Source organism: Canis lupus, chromosome 10 (assembly GCF_011100685.1).
Source record: "Canis lupus familiaris isolate Mischka breed German Shepherd chromosome 10, alternate assembly UU_Cfam_GSD_1.0, whole genome shotgun sequence".
Lineage (NCBI taxonomy): Eukaryota > Metazoa > Chordata > Mammalia > Carnivora > Canidae > Canis > Canis lupus.
Window position 1 is genome coordinate 4,124,001 of NC_049231.1, and position 19,063 is coordinate 4,143,063.

The following is a 19,063-nucleotide window of genomic DNA, read 5'->3' on the forward strand; positions in this document are numbered from 1 at the left end:
ATTTCATATTGAATTTGAGGCTTAAATTTGTACAATAAATTAAGTACTTTCAGATATCTCAAGTCAGAAATTAACAGGCTAGGGGTTGAACTAATAATCTGACATGGTTTGATCATCATTTGGTTTATTCTTATTACTCATTTACCTTTTTATTTACAAATGTAAACAGATTAAGGGGCACCTGGGTGGCTCAGTGATTGAGCATCTGCCTTTGGCTCAGGTTGTGATCCTGGGGTCCTGGGATCGAGTCCCACATCAGGGTCCCTACAAGGGAGCCTGCCTCTTCCCCTGCCTATGTCTCTGCCTCTCTCTGTGTGTCTCTCATGAATAAATAAATAAAATCTTTAAAAAAAATAAACAATTAAAATTCTACTTTTAGATGGTAAAATAGAGCTATTAATGGAAGAGATAGATCCACACATTTGCTATATCTCTGGACATTTTTTTAAACTTTTTTTTTTAATTTTTTTTTTTTTTATTTATTTATGATAGGCACACAGTGAGAGAGAGAGAGGCAGAGACACAGGCAGAGGGAGAAGCAGGCTCCATGCACCGGGAGCCCGACTGTGGGATTCGATCCTGGGTCTCCAGGATCGTGCCCTGGGCCAAAGGCAGGCGCTAAACCGCTGCGCCACCCAGGGATCCCCTATCTTGCTTTAAATGCTAGTCTTTTGTGCTTTGAACCTCTTACTGAGCAGTGAATGTTTATCTGTGCACAATCCATTTCTCTTCCTGCTGAGATTTTCTTTTAGAGTCAATGGTGCCATCACTGAACAATTCTGAATGTGCTTCATTAGGTATCTTTGTTCTGCATGGAGTATTTTCAGAGATCACACTTGGACTTTTGGCTCCTACAGCTTCTCCTGAAGCTGTTAAAATTCCACCAGGTTGGTTCACCATAACTTTGCATCTTTTTCAATGAAGTGCAAGGTAGTTTCAAGCATTTCTATAAGGTCCATCAGCACTGAGAACCACTTGTTTTTCTTTCATCTTGTAGATGATTTGTTGAGTTTTTACTATGGCCTGAGTCTTTTTCTGATAGTCCCTAAGTCAATTTTAATAAAAGTCTAACACCCCTGATATCTCCTATCAAAGTCTGTGTCACCTTCTGTTTATTCAGTAACTCAGTAAGTTATCAGTACGATAATTCCCTCTCCTGTAACATTTCCTTGAAGGTCTTCATGTACAAGTACATTCAGGATGACCAAATCAACAGCACAAAATACTGAATTTCCTCCATACAGTATTACTGTATCCCAGAGCTGCTGACAGCTTATGCAATTTCTTTGGTTGCTACCACTCATTCCATTGGTCGGCTATTGTCCATTGGTTTTCTCATTTTGACAATGTCCAGAATAAAGTTCTAGCCATGTATTTGGAAGCTCCAGAAGTATTTCTCAGCTTGTCTAAAGCCTCAGCTTAATTTTTAGTTAATTAAAATTTAAAGCATGATAGATAAACCTAATTATTCTTATTTCTCATCCTTTAATAATGTAAAGTAGTATAGCTTTGTGTTATCAATATCATTTAGGTTACAACTGTTTTAGGCATAGAAGATAAGTTTTATTATTTTGAATTTGAGACCTAAATTTGGGAAAGGTAAAGATTAAAAAAGATTTTCAGAGGAAAAAGATATAAACATAAGCCATAGGTCTCCAAATATAAGTTATAATATTCAATATGTAAGGAATAGTATACATAATATTGTAAAACACAAAACACACATGCACATATGCACTCAGCAATAAGTGACTATAATATTATGCACTTCTAACTTTTACAAAAATCAATGACAATTATAAAAGGTAATTTACAAATATGTCAAAAAGCACAGAGAATTAAAAATATATTTATTATAAAAATAATTCCATTACTTGGGCATGGAACAACCAGTATTTAACAAAGAGAATGCTCAAATTCTGCTTCATTTTTATTTGCATATTGTACATTTAACAGTTTGTGGTAAAAGAGTTACAATCCTTTTTTACCCCTTATGAATGAACCTATTATATATAATTAGCCAATTTTCTTAATTATTAAATATATTTCATTGCTTCCATCTCATTATTTTTACTTCACAAAATTAATTTCATTTATACCCTCTGTGCTTATTGTACAGCTTCAACAATATTTCATTGTTTACTATTATATTTAGAAACAACCACACCTGTCTTCCTTTAAAAGAAAATATTTCCTTTTTATCTCTCTTCTTGTCTTAGATAAGCAATAAATATCCATTTTTCTACATATGTACCCTGATATCTTACATACTTTTTTTTTTTTTACATTTCTTCAAAATGAAAAGATATGTAACATGACCCAAACACATTTATATGTCTTTTTAGTTGAAGGTTACTCTATAATGTGTTACATATGAGCACAGATTATATTTTCTATGAATATAATTTATCATTAATTTTAGCTTAGATCTTACAGTTAATAAGAATCTTGAACTTATTAAGTTTACATGATTGTGTTTATCCTTATGGCTTAAACAAGGTAAGAACTTTATAAGAATGAACTCCTTTAAAAGGCTTTCTTGACTCCTAACTCTGGGAAACGAACTAGGAGTGGTGGAAGGGGAGGTGGGCAGGGGGTGGGTGGGGGTGACTGGGTGGCAGGCACTGAGGTAGGCACTTGACGGGATGAGCACTGGGTGTTATTCTGTATGTTGACAAATTGAACACCAATAAAAATAAATTTATTATTAAAAAAAATTTTAAAGGCTTTCTTTATGACAGTTTTTCTTAGATGAACACAGAATTTTGTGGTTTATAAAACATTCTTAGAAACAAAATATTTCGATTCATACATAAATACGGAAATTTAGAATTAAAATAATAAAATATATTTTTTAATTTAATTTTTATTTTTTAAGATCTACTCTCAGCAACTTTTGAGTATAAAATACAGGATTGTTAACCATAGTCACCATGCTGTACATTAAATCCTCAGAATTTATTCATCTTATAACTGGACATTTGTATCTTTGACAACCTTTGCCTTATACCCCTGCCACTGGCAACCACCAATCTGCACTCTCCTTCTAGGAGATCTATTTATTTAGATGACACATATAGGTGAAATCTATAGTATCTCTTTCTCTTTCTGGTTTATTTTACTTAGCATAATGCCCTCAAGGGGCCATCCAGGTCCATCCAGTTGTCACAAATGGCAGAAAAACCTTCTTTGTATGGCTGAATAGTATTCCATTGTGTGTGTGTGTGTGTGTGTGTGTGTGTGTGTGTATCAGAAATCCTTCGTGAATTGATAGACTCTTAGGTTGTTTTCATGTTTTGGCTTGTAAAGAATGCTGCAGTAAACAAAGGAGTGCAGATATCTCTTCAAAAATAATGATTCGTTTTCTTTTAGATATATACCCAGAAGTGGGATTGCTAGACCATATGGCAATTCTATTTTTATTTTTTTGAGAGACATCTGTAATATTTTCCATAGTGGCTGTACCCTTTATGTTCCTACCAACTCTGTACAAGTGTTCCCTTTGCTTCACATCCTTACCAGCCCTTGTCATCTCTTGTCTTTTTGATAATAACTATTCTAATAGATGTGAGGTGATATTATGATTTTGCTTTGCATTTTCCCGATGATTAATAATGTTGAGAACCTTTTCATATATCTGTTGACCATTTGATTATCTTTGGAAAAATGTCTATTCTGACATTTTCTGATGATTAATAATGTTGAGAACCTTTTCATGTATCTGTTGACCATTTGATTACCTTTGGAAAAATGTCTATTCTGGTCCTTTGCCCATTTTTTAAACAATTTGCCTGAGTTCTGCCATTGAGTGTAATGATATTTTTACAGAAATGGAAAAAAATAATTCTAAAATTTGCATGGTAACACAAAAGACCCCTAATAGTCAATGAAATCCTGAGAATAAAGCTAGAGATATCACACTCCCTGATTTTAAACTACATTACAAAGTTATAGTAATCAAAAAAGTATGATACTGGCATAAAAACTGACTAATATTTGACAATACTCAGTGGATAAAAGATTGAGTCCAGTCAATAAGTGGTGTTGGAAGAGCTGGATATTCACATGCAAAAATATGAAACTGACCCATATCTGCACCACTCACAAAATTCCTCAAAATGGATTAAAGACTTAAATGTAAGACACAAAACCATTAAATGTAAAACCTGAAATCCTAGGAGAAAATGAAAGGAAAAAGCTCTTTGACACCGTTCTTGGCAAGCATTTAATGGATCTAAGAGCAAAAGCATAAGCAACAAAAGCAAAACTAAACAAGTGGGACTACATCAAACTGAAAAGCTTCTGCATAGCAATAGCTATGATCAACAAAATGAAAAGGCAACCTGTGTAATGGAAGAAAATATTTATGGAAGCATATATCTGATAAGGGGTTAGTATCTAGAATATATAAAGAATTCTTACAATTATTAGTTTTATATAAAGTAGAATATTATTTACACTGTGATAAAATTAGGAAGAAGACAAAGAGTTGTTTTAAAATATATTAATAACTCTTATTTTTAAAAAGGGCCTTCTACTTATCAAAAATATTAAATTAACTTTTGTTAACACATATTATAAATCCCTGTATTCACAAATTGTATTTTAAAAGACTCTTTAAATTACATTTATATGTTCTGAGTATCATACTTTTCTCCTTATGTCTAACCAAGACTAAGGCTATTAGCTTAATTCACTGAACTCTAGAATATTTTTTTGAGGGAGGGAGGGGAAGTGGGAAAGGGAGAGAGAATCCATGCCCAGCATGGATCCTGATGTAGGGCTCAATCTTACAACCTTGAGATCATAACCTGAGCTGAAATCAAGAATTGGACGACTAACCCAATAAGCCACCCAGGTGACCCTAGAATATATTTTTACAAAACACAAATTTATTATCTAGCCTTTTACAGAGCTGTTTTAGGAAGGGGGAAAAAGCTTTATTTAGAAGAGTCAAAATATGTGAAGCATTCAAAGTTAAACTTATTTTTTAAATTTCCTTATCTTTTTATTTTAGATTTATATAAATCCTAAAAATATATCAATTCAAATTTAAGCTCCAACAGATTGTAAGAGACCTTAAAATCTGATTCATTGAATGCTTTTTTTATGGAGCCTCTCAAATGAACAAATTTGTTCATATCAAAAGTTCCTCTGTCACTACAATTCCAAATTGCCCTTATTGAAATTATGCCAGCTAGAGAGATTTGCATGTTAGTTAGGATTGTAATATGAAACATGAAGAAAGCAGATTTTTGGTGTAGAAAGAACACAGATTTAAAAAAAAAAAAAAGCACATAACAGCAATAGTCAATAAGGACATAGTCGTGAAATCACGAAATCAGAACCTGGCTAAAGACTAGCAGCTCGAAGATGTGTCTAGTCCTGGCTGAGGGAATTAAGTAAAATATTTTCAGAAACATAAAGAAAATACTGAGGAATGTCCTTATATTGTTTTGAAAGGTAAATCGATGTAACATTTGTCTGAAGGACACTAGTGTGACACACCCTGTGACATGAGATTTGGAAACTGTCAGCTTCTAATTCACTTGAGAGGCCTGTTTTTCTGAACTCTGTCTTCTGTCCTTTGAACTTCAACTTATAAAACCAGGGGTCAGCAACTTACTGTGAGCAGCAGGCTAAGTCCAGACCAACATCTGTACAGATAAAGTTTTATTGGAGCACAGCCTCGTGCATTTATTACATATTGTCTTTGACTGTTTTCATGTTGCAATACAGATTTGATTTGCAGCAAAGGCTGCCTGACTCACAGAGTCTAAAATATTTACTATCTGACCTTTTTCAGAAAGCCATTTGTTGAACCTTGTTAAGAGATATAAACCTTATAGATAATAGACAAGTAGGAGAATGGGTGGTGGCAAATGAGTGGTGTGGGAAGATCCACACAAGGGAAAATGTCTACAAATTTGACCGATGACAAGGAAGTCCAGAGAGATACTTTTCTCAGGAAAGAAGAAAACCAAATATTGAGAACTCTGTAAAATAATTGGAGCTCATGTTAAAAATAAAACTTCATACTCATGGAGACACTGGCCCTCAGCAGAGGGAAACTCCAAGTATCTCAGATGTGCACACTTCCACGGGGTTGAGCTTCCTGTTAGCATCCTTGAGGGATTGGCCAAATCTTACTGGGTACTCTGCTTGCTAGGCTTCCCCAGTCTAAGACCATTAGGGACACTCTACTGTTAAGTTAATTAGCTTGATAAAGCAAAGGAAAATGAAAACCACGAGGATTCTTAAAATGGGGAGTCAGGGAAGATTATTTTATAGCATGTTGGAAGCTGAAATAAGCCATAGGATGATATTCACGGGGAGTGAATGGATTTTATAAAATAAGGAGCTCCTGGAAGATGAGTGGTGTTACCTTTAAAATATTTCTGTCTCTATATAGTTACTCTGAGAGTAGTTGGTCTGTGTGTTAGCTTCGGGTGTTTGTATCTAAATAAACTGATGTTAGAGGGCTTGGGCTTAGCTCATCTTGCACGTCATGCTTGTGTACATCCTCTTACAGTTTTGGAAATACGGTTTCACTTAAGGTTCAGTATAAGAACATGCATTGGAGTAATAATCACCACACTCAGGTTTGTAGGAAAATATATAATTGAGAATAGGTACAGCTTCTATTTGTACTTTTCTTAAATTGGTACAGCTTAGTTTATATTTTTTGTAAGATGCCTTTCCTCCCGTGGCCTGTGAACAAACACTGATGAGAGCTGAGTGGAGTTACCAAACACTAAATGCTCCTGCTAAGATCTCTCCCTCTGTCTTCCCCACCCCTGACATATTCAACATTATTCCACTACTGCTCTGCTTTAAACTCCAGGGAGATTTTCATTGTTCTTTTTATTTAGCCTGTTGCCTCCAGAAGCCCAGGTCTCCCTAGGTATGTATTATGTTTCAGCCTATAGAACGTGAGTTCACAATACTTTTCCGCATGATCATTTCTTACAGCCTAAGTGCCAACTCATTTTACTTATTTCTTTTTAAAGTTGGTACCCCCTGTTTTGGTAGCAGGGGCTAGGGCACATGTCCTATTCCCAAGATTTCTGTTGTTGATTATTCATTCAAACACTAATGTAGGTACTGCTGTGAACAGATTTTACAGCTGTAATAAAATCTCAAACCAATTGGCCTTAAGATAAAAGAGATTATCCATCTTTCTAGGTGGAATTGACTCAGTCAGGTAAGCCCTTTAAAAGCAGTTTTCTCTGGATGCAGAAAGGAGACAGAGATATTGAAATTGAGAGAAGAATTTGAAGTGCTGTTGCTGCTTTTGGAGGTGGACTGGGTCATGAGCCAGGAGCAGCCACAAGGAGCGAAGCATGATCCTTAGCTGATAGTCAATAAAGAAATGAGGACCCCAGTCCCACAACTGCAAGATGAACTCCGCTAATGGCATGAATGATCTTGGATGTAGATTATTTCCCAGAGAGTACAGATAAGAGCCAACCTCTGCCAACATCTCGTTTTTCCAATGTTGTAAGAACCTAAGTAGAGGTCCCAGCCAATACCAGTCAGACTTGTGACCTACAGAACCAAAATAATAAATGGGTGATGTTTTCAGCTGTTGTGAAAATAGAGCTATTTCCCCCCATTTTGTTCATTGTTATATTGTTAGTGCCTAGAACTGTGCCTGGCATATAAGAAACACCTCAGAAATAATTTCAAGTAACCTGCTAAACCAAACACTGTGAATAGTTTGGGACTATTTTAATCTGTAGATTCACTTTAGATATTTAGCTGTAAATCCAGATGAGTAAAGGATTAAAGGTTAAATGTATGAAGAATAGTCCATCGAAAAATTTTACATGGTCTCTGGTAACATTTTTAAAAAATTATAAAAGACATCACTTACACTTACAAGTGTTTATTTTTTTAGGATGAATTGATTATCAGACACTGAATACTTGATTTAATGCATGTTTGGTGCACTTTATGTGACACAAATTAATTTGCAATAGAGGCAGGAAACCTATCTCTAAGGTAATTAGTCATGGTCAAATCTTAATTATCTCCTTAAATAGGAAAACAGGCTTATCAAGATATCTACTGTGGTATTCTTGAGTAGTACTCTCTCTTATTTGTTAATAACCCTTTCCACTAAAATAATAAAAAGATATTCTATGATATATATTTTAACAGATGAACCTTGAAATAGTGACACCCATTTCTGAACACCTCTAATGTCTGTATTCCTTCCAATCACAATACAGGGTGCTTTTGTCTCTATACATGAGGAAAATGGGCTTCAGAGATATCAGGTAACTAGCTTGAGGTCAGAAAAGTTGCCTAAGATTCCAGCCCAGGTAGACACATAACTGAGGTTCCATGTTTGTCCTATTCTGACACACTGTCAATCAGTTATGTTTTATTAAATGCATCAATAATTATTGTGAATATATATGAATTTACATCCATGTCTGCATATTTGCACCGTGTTTGTAACCAATTTATTGAATATTAACAAGAAATGATCATCATTTTCCTAGATACTGATTTTACCTTGGAAACTTTGTTAGAAGTCCTGGATTGCATGAACTTTTGTCATGAGAGCAATAGTCAAATCTGCAAAACAAGTTGAAAAACGAGTTAAGTTGGATCAACAAATAGACTAAATAATCTTGAAGCAACCAATTATCAGTCACTTGACATTTCTTTTTCTTTCTTTCCGTACACATTTGTTGAGAGTACATCATGTGCTTGGCATTGTACTCTATGCTAAATTCAGCATGACATTTGTCCTTGGTATTTTGGGAGCTTTGACAGAGGGATTTGAGGTGATATATTGTCAGAGACCTGAAGCTGAAAGATGAGTAGGTGTTAGCCTTAAGAAGGGCCGTTTAGAGGGAAAAAAGAGAGCAAAAGTGTGGGAATATTCTAGATGAGAGAAAGTAAATAGTAAGGACTGAAAATTAAGCAGAGCTTTTTTTTTTTTTTTTTTTTTTTTTAACTGAAAGAAGTGCACTGTTGTTGAATGTTAGAGTCCATTGTGTGCGATAGGAGCACATAGAGGCAGAGATTTAAAAAGGATGTGTATGCAGTGGCTTCTAGGTCACATTAATATAGTTGAAATTTATGTGGTGCTGCTGAAGGGAATGCAATGAGTAGGTTTTTTATTTGTTCATTCACTCATTCAATAATATTCATTAAAGGTTTGCTTCGTGCGCTGTGTGCCAGGTGCTGGCTCATGGGTTAGGAACTAGACTGCAGTGAATTTGTCATTGTCAGGGTCCTTTCCCTCATGGAGCTTATTATCTGGATTGATGGTTTTGAAAGGTCATTCCGCTGCAACATAAATAATAAACTGTAGCAAGGGAAGACCAGATAGAAGAAGCTGGAGTAGAAAGCAAACAGGGATGATTGTCTGAGCTGAGGGTTCAGGATCCAGCAACAGGGAAGTCATTGGTAGCAGAAATGGGGATATATTGGATGGAGGAGACATTTAGACCCCAACTTCTTTTTGTAAAGTTAGAATGAGGTAGAGGGCAGGGACTGTATGTCTTTATCACTGTATTTCTTGTCTTTGTCTACTAATTTAACCTTGACTCTCCATCATCATCTTTGCCAGATCATTGATTGCAAGCATTCATGATTTTAGAGTGTGCCCAGTATATCTGCTTAACCTACAAATGGGACTAAATTCGAGGGTTTGGGATATATTTTCCTCATTTTTAATAGTCACAGTTAAGTATAATTTTCTGAATAATGAACCTTAACTTTTTGGACTTTTTTCTTTTCAGCGTTATAGGGATAGTCACATTCAATTAAATACTGCATGGCATATTAATGAATGGTTAGTGAATCTCTCCCCCAAATATCTACTAATCTACTAAAAAATGTATAAGATGGTCACTTCCCAAATTGACAACCTGCTTTAGAAACTATTTGTGCAATTCCTTTTTTTCTACTGTGCAATTTGTTCTTGTATTGACAGGTTTGCTCTATAATATTTCATTTGTAAATGCTGCCACTCACTCACAGTTTTTAAAACAAAAAGCTCAAATTGTTATTTGAGCTTTCTTCCCTACCCTTGAAGGAGAAAGTAAATAAATTGGCTCCTTTTCTGATTTTCTTAGTTTTTAAAGCTGTATTAAGTTTATAAAGTACATGCTTTTAAAATTATGTTTTTGGTTTGGAAAAAGGAAATATGTTCAATAATTTATTTAATAATTTTCTAAATATTAAAGTTGGAATATAATTATAATTTGCAAAACAGTTCATTCTTCCACCACATTCTTGAAACAAAAACATGGGCCCCTTGTTCATATTCTCTGTTTTCAAGTCTTCATTTTTTGGGGAAAAAATGTATTTAGGCATTGAAAGTTTCCAACTTTATATTTAGATCTGAGAGTAGAAATTTCAAAATAATTTCTATTTTTAAAACTCCTTGACAATTTTAAATATGTCTATGTATAATTTTTATTAGTCATGTTATAGCTTATTAGTACATTTGGTAGAAGTCACAAGGTTGAGTTTGAACATACTTGTATTTAACTTTTCTTCTGCTAAAGTTTATTTGTTTTAGTTTGGCTGCCTATTTTTCTAACATGTTATACATTCAAATTTCAATAGCATTATGTTATGGATGATGTAGAAAAAGTTTGGCAATTTTGGAGGAAAAAGGGTAGAATAATTTCTCAAAATTATCATAGTACTTTAAAAGTCTTAACCGTTGTAACATTTAAAGTGTATGACAGAAACATTTGAGATTTCTTAGATCCTAAAGCCACTCCCCTTTTCCAGTTTGATAAACACTTTGTTTATGAAAAATTTCAACCTTATTTACCCAATCCATTTTTTCCAACTTCCTCTTCTTCTTCTTCTTGGCACCATATTGGATAAATGGAAAATTTAGAATAAAAATCCTCAATCAAAACTTCCATTTTTGTGCATTTCATCTTGTGTCAGATAATTCAATATGTATAATTGCTTAAAGCCTACAATAATTAATGTAAGCTAACAGGTACCGTAAAAGATGAAACATTTCAAATTACTAATAAAAACAAGCATTTAGAACTATTCCTATTTAAGCTTTCCACAAAGTTGAGCTTCTCTATTCTATTTTCATCTTGCCTTTAACACGTTGAGGGCAAAATTTGTGAAAGAATCTGAAGTTTTACTTTAGGATATTGATGGATACACATAGATAGATACTAAAGGGTAGGAGGGAAAAAGGTCTTTTCTTCTGGATAGTAATTTCTAAAAGAGTGCATTTCATCTGTTCCTCTGGCATTAGTTCTATGATAAAATATGCCTTGTAGAAGGTTTCTATATAATTCATCAGGCTTTCCTTATAATTTGCAAGATGCCTTATAAATGAAACCTATAATTTATGCTTATGGTTTATGTCAAAGTCAAATATTTTTCTATTACTTTGAAGACTTCTAAATGTTCATTTTCAGCATTAAAATGTCTTATTTTCCCACTCAAAATCATTTCTGCTTTTAATATTCAAGCACATCAGGTGAGTGGCTGTTCTCCAAAGAAATTAACTATGGATTTAAAATTCTTTTTTTTTTTTTTTGCTTATAAAATCTTAACGGTATCCTGTTGGCTTTATGTAGCCAGACTATAAAATTGACTGATAAACAAGTTGAGAAGTTAATTGTACCTTTACGTGTAAAAATTTATATGGAAAAATCAGGTTTCATCAGCTGTTTAAAGATTGCATTCGTCTTGTCCCTATTGCATGCTCTCGAACCTAGAGGGCGCTGTGACATTAACGAACATCACCATTTCAAGCAGAGATGTTTATAGCTCTTTTTAAGGGCAAGGCCATCAGCTCCAATGTGTTTCATGACTGCTATGTATTAATCATTTTGTCTTTCTCTCAGTAAATATCTTTTTCATAATGCTTTAATGAAGTTCTTTCCATAGGCTTTCATCTGAGATAAGTAAAGATGTGAATGTGAATGCATGGATATATTTATGGAAAGCATTAGCTCATATGTTAAATGCCTCCTGAAGTTTCCTGACAGCACGGCTCTTAATTTTTAACACATATAATAATATATCATGACAAAAAATCAGTCAACATGAGTCACTAGACATTAAATATTAAAAATTATGGAAAGACTGACTGATAACTTGCGTTGACATTCTGGAGAAGCACACATTTTGTCACATGCCAAAAAAATGCAAACCAGTATATTTAGTCTGAGTGATGCACAATATTTCTGGCAATACATAAAATAGCTCCAGTTAATTATTATGTTGGTCATTCCAAGAAAAAGAAGGTTGTTTAAAACATAGTGATTTTGAAATGCATTGATCTTTAAATTTTTATCTAGCTGGTTTGAAAATAGAGGTATCTGATCAAAGAACATAGTGTTCATGTGGATGTTTTCTAAAGTGAGAACAATTAGAAGAGAGGTACCAAATTCTCAGTTTGGAATACTATTCGCTTCTCTCCTTCCAGCTCTTAATGTTTCGCTCCTTCTTAAATGCTGACTTTACATGCTGCCACCTGCACTGCTGCTTTCCTATGGCAAAATACTCAGAGATTGGCCCAGCTTCTGGGAATGAGCCTTAGCATACAGAATATATTATTGAAATGTTTAGGCAGTATGGCTATCGATTATCATCTGCCTTTACGTATAATTGGTAGGCCAAAAAATAATTGTAAACAGCACACGTATCGAGAGATTTAAATGTGTTTGTGCCTTTAGACACTTTAATCCCATTATTTAGAATCTCTACTCAAAATGTTCTGAGACAGTAAAGATAGTTTTATGCAAGAAAAAAAAAAGAAGAAAATACTTTTGCAATTCTGGAATCATCACAAATAATTAAGAATGGTATACAACTCAATGTGGTATTCTAGAGATAATATATATTATATATACGTGTGTAGGTAATATCACATTATGCATATATGGGCACGTGTGTATAGTAGTTAAAGCACAGATTCTGCTTAAATGCTACCTACTAGAGAGGGTCCAGTAACTGCATCTATTAAAGTTATCATTTCCATCTCATCACTCCAATTTCGTATTTTTTTGAATTTTTTAAAATTGTTTTTATAATAAACATAAATTATATCTACTGAAATGTGAATGTCTGTCTTCTCTACTGGAGTATAATTCTACCGAAGTATGAGCTTTGTCTGTTGGCTCTTTATGTTGCTTGCCCCTAGAATATAAGACTAGTCAATTAGGGACGCCTGGGTGGCTCATCAGTTGAGCATCCGCCTTTGGCTCAGGATGTGATCCCAGGATCAGAGATGGAGTCTCACATCGGGCTCCCAGCATGGAGCCTACATCTCCCTCTGCCTGTGTTTCTGCCTCTCTCTTTTCCTTTCTCATGAATAAATAAATAAAGTCTTTAAAAAAAAAAAAAGACTAGTCAACTAATACATGTTAAGCAGCTGAATGATTATGACTGAACTCAGATGAAATTTTTGTGCGAAAAATTTTGATACTATGTCCATGATAACTAGGCAAACTGGTATCATCTACAGATAACATCAATCAAACACACATACTTTATAAGTCACAGTACTATTAATATAATTTTCCAGTATTTACAGACTGTGCCTAAGGGCAGGATTGAGCTGGATATCATCAATGGATCATGGAGCTACTAGGGAGGGTCAGTGTAAGCATCAAAGTGAAAATAAAAATTAAAATTACTCTGAAAGCTAAACAATGATTTGTTCCTATTTTAAAGAAGATGAGCATATGTAGAAATAAGGGAGAAAATTACATTCTACATGAACTAACTCTTAATTTATAATACTATTCGGATTATCTGATGACCAGACATTTCCCGAGTTGAAGGATAAGATAGCTACATTTGGATGATGCCACTACAATAAGGTTTCTTATTTTGTCTTCCAGTTAAATTGTGTGAGCTGTGCAAACAAACTGAAAAATGCTAATGCCCAAATGGCTACTCCTGTATATTCATATTTTATGGTCTTTCTTTAGAATAAAACATGTACTATTTTCTCTCTGAGGGAATAGCTCATAAATAACAAAGCCTTTGAGACTACCCTCTTGGACTAAAGAGCCCTCATACCTTTCTATAATAGATAATAGTATCATACAGGATATCAAGTATAGAAATACAATTATAAACATTATTCCATTGATTCACCACATTCTCAAATCAAAATAGGGCTTTTGTTTCAAAGTGTGATCTCTTGTTCCAGTTCCATTTCAATAACTAAAGCACTCATCAGTGCTTGAAATGTTAAATAATTGAACAACTTTTGATGATGAATGAACATCAAATGTCAAGCCAGTAAATCTTCATAAATGCGTTCAGAGACCTGTGAAGAAGGTGCCACATGCTATGATCTCTTTAAAGATAAGATACTGAGGTTTGAGGAGATTGACTTTGGAACCAGTCAACCTACGTTCAAATCTCAGCTCAATCACACTCTAAGAGTGTGATATTTGGCAAGTTACTTAATTCCCTCTGGTCTTAATTCCCTTATAAATAAGATAGGGATTAATAATAATACCCAGACATAGAGGTTATCTTAAGAATGAACTGAACAGAACATCTGACTCATTAAATCTTGTGAAATGTTTTGTTTTTCTTTTTGTTTTGAGAGAGAGAGTGGAGGGGGGCATCAGAGGGAGAAGGAGAGAATCTCAAGCAGGTTCTACACCCAGCCTCATGAGAGCCTAATCCCAAAATCATGATCTGAGCTAAAATCAAGAGTTGGATGCTCATCCAACTAAGCCACTCAGGTGCCTCAGCATATGAAAGGATTTTCAAAAATATATATGTAAATGTATATACATATAGATATATTTTTAATGAGCTATTTTTTCTTTACAGAATTTGCCAATTATTTTGGGAATCTGAGGTTATTTTGATCATTTATGTTATCCAGTGAATTTGAAATATTTCTATATAATGGTTCATTCTCAGTTTTCAGCACCAAAAAAAGAAAAATATTTTATATAAATTGTTCATTAAAATAAATACCTATATGAGCATTACTAAGAGTCAACTTTTAAAGAAAGTCAGTGTTAGAGTCATAAGTTATCCATATTCTGCTGATGACTTGATAAGAAATCCTGGCCTTTACTCTTCAACATATTTCACATGGTGATATTGACATGACCATTGTAAATATTTACTAGCCATACATCATGCCTAATAATGAGAGAAGTGCTCAGAAGGAAGTGGTGGAGGAAATAAGAAATGCTTTTGCCATAGTCATGGTCCCTAAGGTATCAAAGACTTTTCAAAATACAATTTATTTTTCAGAAGTCAGACATAGGTTAATTAAATTAACAGTATTAATGTTATATTTTATGATATTTATTCTCACTTACCAATGAATTTTCAAATGTCTTACCAAAACTGAGGTACTCCTTCATGAAATTTAGTGAGCAGCCTCCTTGGGGAAAACTATCAATTTGCAAGTGTTGTTTTTTTTGGGGGGTGGGGGAGGGAATACTATGGTCTAATTGGAACTCTAATTGATACCTTGATATTCATGCTTTGGTAAATGGCCTGCTGCTGAAAATAGAAAGGGATTTACATGGATGAAAGTTGCATTATTTATTTTGGTTCTTCATAACATTTTACCCCCTTAACTCTCTTTTTCTACTTCTCTCTTCCTCTCTCTCCTGAACACACACACACACACACACACACACACACACACACACACTCATCTGATGCAAAGTATTCTGAACAAAGAATCTAAATGGTCTATTCTTTGAGAGATAAGCCATGTAAGAGTATAAGGTCAGAAAAATTCAGCACTCTAGAATCAATTTCACACATGAGGCATGATCAGTGCTTGCATGATGTTTGTTGTGAATTAGCTGCAATTGACCATTGGACTCAAGCAGTATTTATTAAAAGCTTCCCCTTCTTTTATTTTACATATACATTCTGCTTTCCAATTGGCTTCATATTATTGACAGTTTTTCTTTGAAACTCAGAACAGGGGACACCTGGGTGGCTCAGTGGTTGAGCATCTGCCTTTGGCACAGGGTGTGATCCTAGAGTCCTGGGATTGAGTCCTGTGTTGGGCTCCTACTTTTCTCTCTGTCTGTGTCTTTGCCTCTCTCTGTGTCTCTCATGAATAAATAAATAAAATCTTTAAAAAAATCAGAACAGGAGTTAAAATCCTATAGCATAGCAATATGCCTTTGCTATTGGTACTTTGCTAAATGGTGTTTATCTCACATCTTTTGTACTGTGAGAAAAATCTGATGTACAACCGTTAAGTAACTTGCCACAAATACTTTAAGATGAATCTTTCCTGTAGTATCTTCTTTTGCTTTACTTCCCTTGGTCGGTATGTGCCTTCACTCTTCACTCCTGGCAACATTTATTTAGTGTTCCGGCTTCTGTAGGTGGGTTAGATGACTCAGTGCTATCGGAATTTTACTCAGCGGACTCACTGCAAGTTTTTTTGTCAAGATTCTTCTACAATCTTTTTAACAATAAAAAAATTTGATGGCAAAACAGTAAAAAGCTAAAGTTAACCTTATACAAATACGTTCCACAACTTTGCAAAAATTGAGTATATTAAGAGATCATGGGTGGCAAGAAGAAACACTGAAAAGCCTGTGGGTGAGACTCGGAAAATATAAGGGCAGGCTCACATCCAGTATCAAGACACAAACAAGTCAAGCCTGCTCTGTCATGGCTGAGGACTAGCTACTACCACCTGTGCCCTGACTCTGACCATTCCGATTTATTCATTGGAGACCCGCACTGCCCCTGATGCAGGCACTGCTGCCCTTGAAAACTAGGGATGCTGTCCACTGTTGAAACCACTGCCAGAAATGACTTTCAATAGCAATACTTTCTTGGGCCATTAGCTACAGACTCTCAGGCCAGGGCAGCTGTATGTTTTGGCTAAGCCTAAGGCATATGTCATAAAAGCATATGCTCTAAAAGCAAGTGCCCCCCCCAAAAAAGTACAGGCTTACCTCATTTTATGGCACTTCACTTTATTGCACTTTGCAGCTATTACACTTCTTACAAATTGGAGGTTTGTGGCAATCCTGCCTGAAGCAACTATTGGTGCCATTTTTCTAACAGCATTTGCTCACTTCATGTCTCCGTGTCACATTTTGGTATTCTCAACAGTATTTCGAATTTCGAACTTTTTCTTTATTATTTATGTTTGTCATGGTGATCTGTGACCAGTAATCTCTGACATTACTATAGCCATTTTTTTGGGTGTCACAAATCATGCCCACATAAGATGGCAAACTTAATAGATAAATGTTGTGTATGTTCTGATTGCTCCACTGGCCCCCTGTTCCCACATCTTTCTTCCTTTCCTCCAGCCTCCCTTTTTCCTGACACAGCAATATTGAAATTAGGACAGGTAATAACCCGATAATGGCCTCTAAGTGTTCAAGTGAAAGAGTCACGTTTCTCTTACTTAACAACTAGAAGCATGGCAGCTAGAAATGACCATGTTTAGTGAGGAAGGCGTATTGAAGGCCAAGGTGGGCTGAAAGCTAGGCCTCTTGTGCCAAACAGTTAAACAAATTATTAATGCAATGGAAAAGTCCTTGAAAGAAATTAAAAGTGCTAGTCTAGTGAACACTTGAATGAGAAGAAAGTAAAATGGCCTTATTGCTGATATGGACAAGGTTTAGCAGTGTAGATAGAAGATCAAACTAGCCACAACATTCCCTTAAGGCAAAGCCTAGCCCAGAGCAAGGCCTTAACTTTTCATTTCACGAAGGCTGAGAGAGGATGAGGAAGGTGCAGAAGGAAAGCCTGAAGCTACCAGAAGTTGGTTCGTGAGGTTTAAGGAAAGAAGCTATTTCCATAATATGAAGGTATGAGGTGAAGTAGCAGGTGTTGATGTAGAAGTTATAGTACCTTATGCAGAAGATCTAGCTAAGACACTGAAGGTGGCTACACTGAACAATGGATTTTCAATGTAGATATAGTAGCCTTTCATTGAAAGAAGATATCATCTAGGAGTTTCATAGCTAAAGAGAAGTTAATGCCTGGCTTCAAACGTGAAAGGGCAGGATGACTCTTTTTTTTTTTTTTTTTTTTTTAAAGGTTTTTCTTTAGTTATTCATGAGAGACATCGAGAAAGGCAGAGACACAGGCAGAGGGAGAAGCAGGCTCCATGCGGGGAGCCCGATATGGGACTCAATCCTGGGCCCCCAGGACTACACCCTGGACAGAAAGTGGCGCTAAACCACTGAGGCACCTGGGCTGCCCCCAGAATGACTCTTGTTAGGGGCTCATGTAGCTTGTGATCTGAAGTAGAAGCCAATCAATGTTCAATTAGCATTCTCAAAATCCTAGGGCCCTTAAGAATTATGCTAAATTATGCCTGTGTCCAATAAGTGGAATAAGAAAACCAGCATGATAATACATCCATTAACAATATGGATTATTGACTATTTTAAGCTCACTATTGAGACTTATTCTCAGAAAAAAGGTTCTTTTCAAAATATTACTGCTCATTGACAATGCACCTGGTCACTCAAGAGCCCTGTTGGAGATGTACAATGAGATTAATGTTGTTTTCATGCCTGCTAACACAACATCCATTCTGAAGTCTTAAAGGAACAAGGTGTAATTTCAACATTCAAGTCTTATTATTTAAGAAATACATTTTGAGGGGCACCTGGGTGGCTCAGTGGTTGAGCGTCTGCCTTCGACTCAGGGCATGACCAGGGTCCTGGGATCGAGTCCCACATCGGGCTCCCTGAAGGGAGCCTGCTTCTCCCTCTGTCTATGTCTCTGCCTCTCTCTTTGTGTCTTTCATGAATAAATAAATAAAATCTTTTTTAAAAATACATTTTGAAGGCTAGAACTGCCATAGATAGTGATTGCTCTGATGGATCTGGGCAAATTAAATTTAAAATTTCCTGGGAAGGATTCACCATTCTAGATACCATTAAGGGCATGATTCATGGAAAGAGGTCAAAATATCAACATGAACAGGAGTTTGGGAGAAATTAACTCCAGCCCTCATGGATGATGACTTTGAGGAGTTCAAAACATCAGTGGGAGAAGTGACTACAGATGTGGTGGAAATAGAATGAGAAATAGAGCCTGAAGATAGACTGAACTGCTGCAA

At 35.2% G+C, this 19,063-nt stretch overlaps 1 pseudogene; it reads right to left on the bottom strand.

Moving 5' to 3' along the window:
- Nucleotides 1-656: 656 nt before the first annotated feature.
- Nucleotides 657-17,032, bottom strand: LOC111097841 (annotated as a pseudogene).
- Between the last annotated feature and the right edge of the window lie 2,031 nt (nucleotides 17,033-19,063).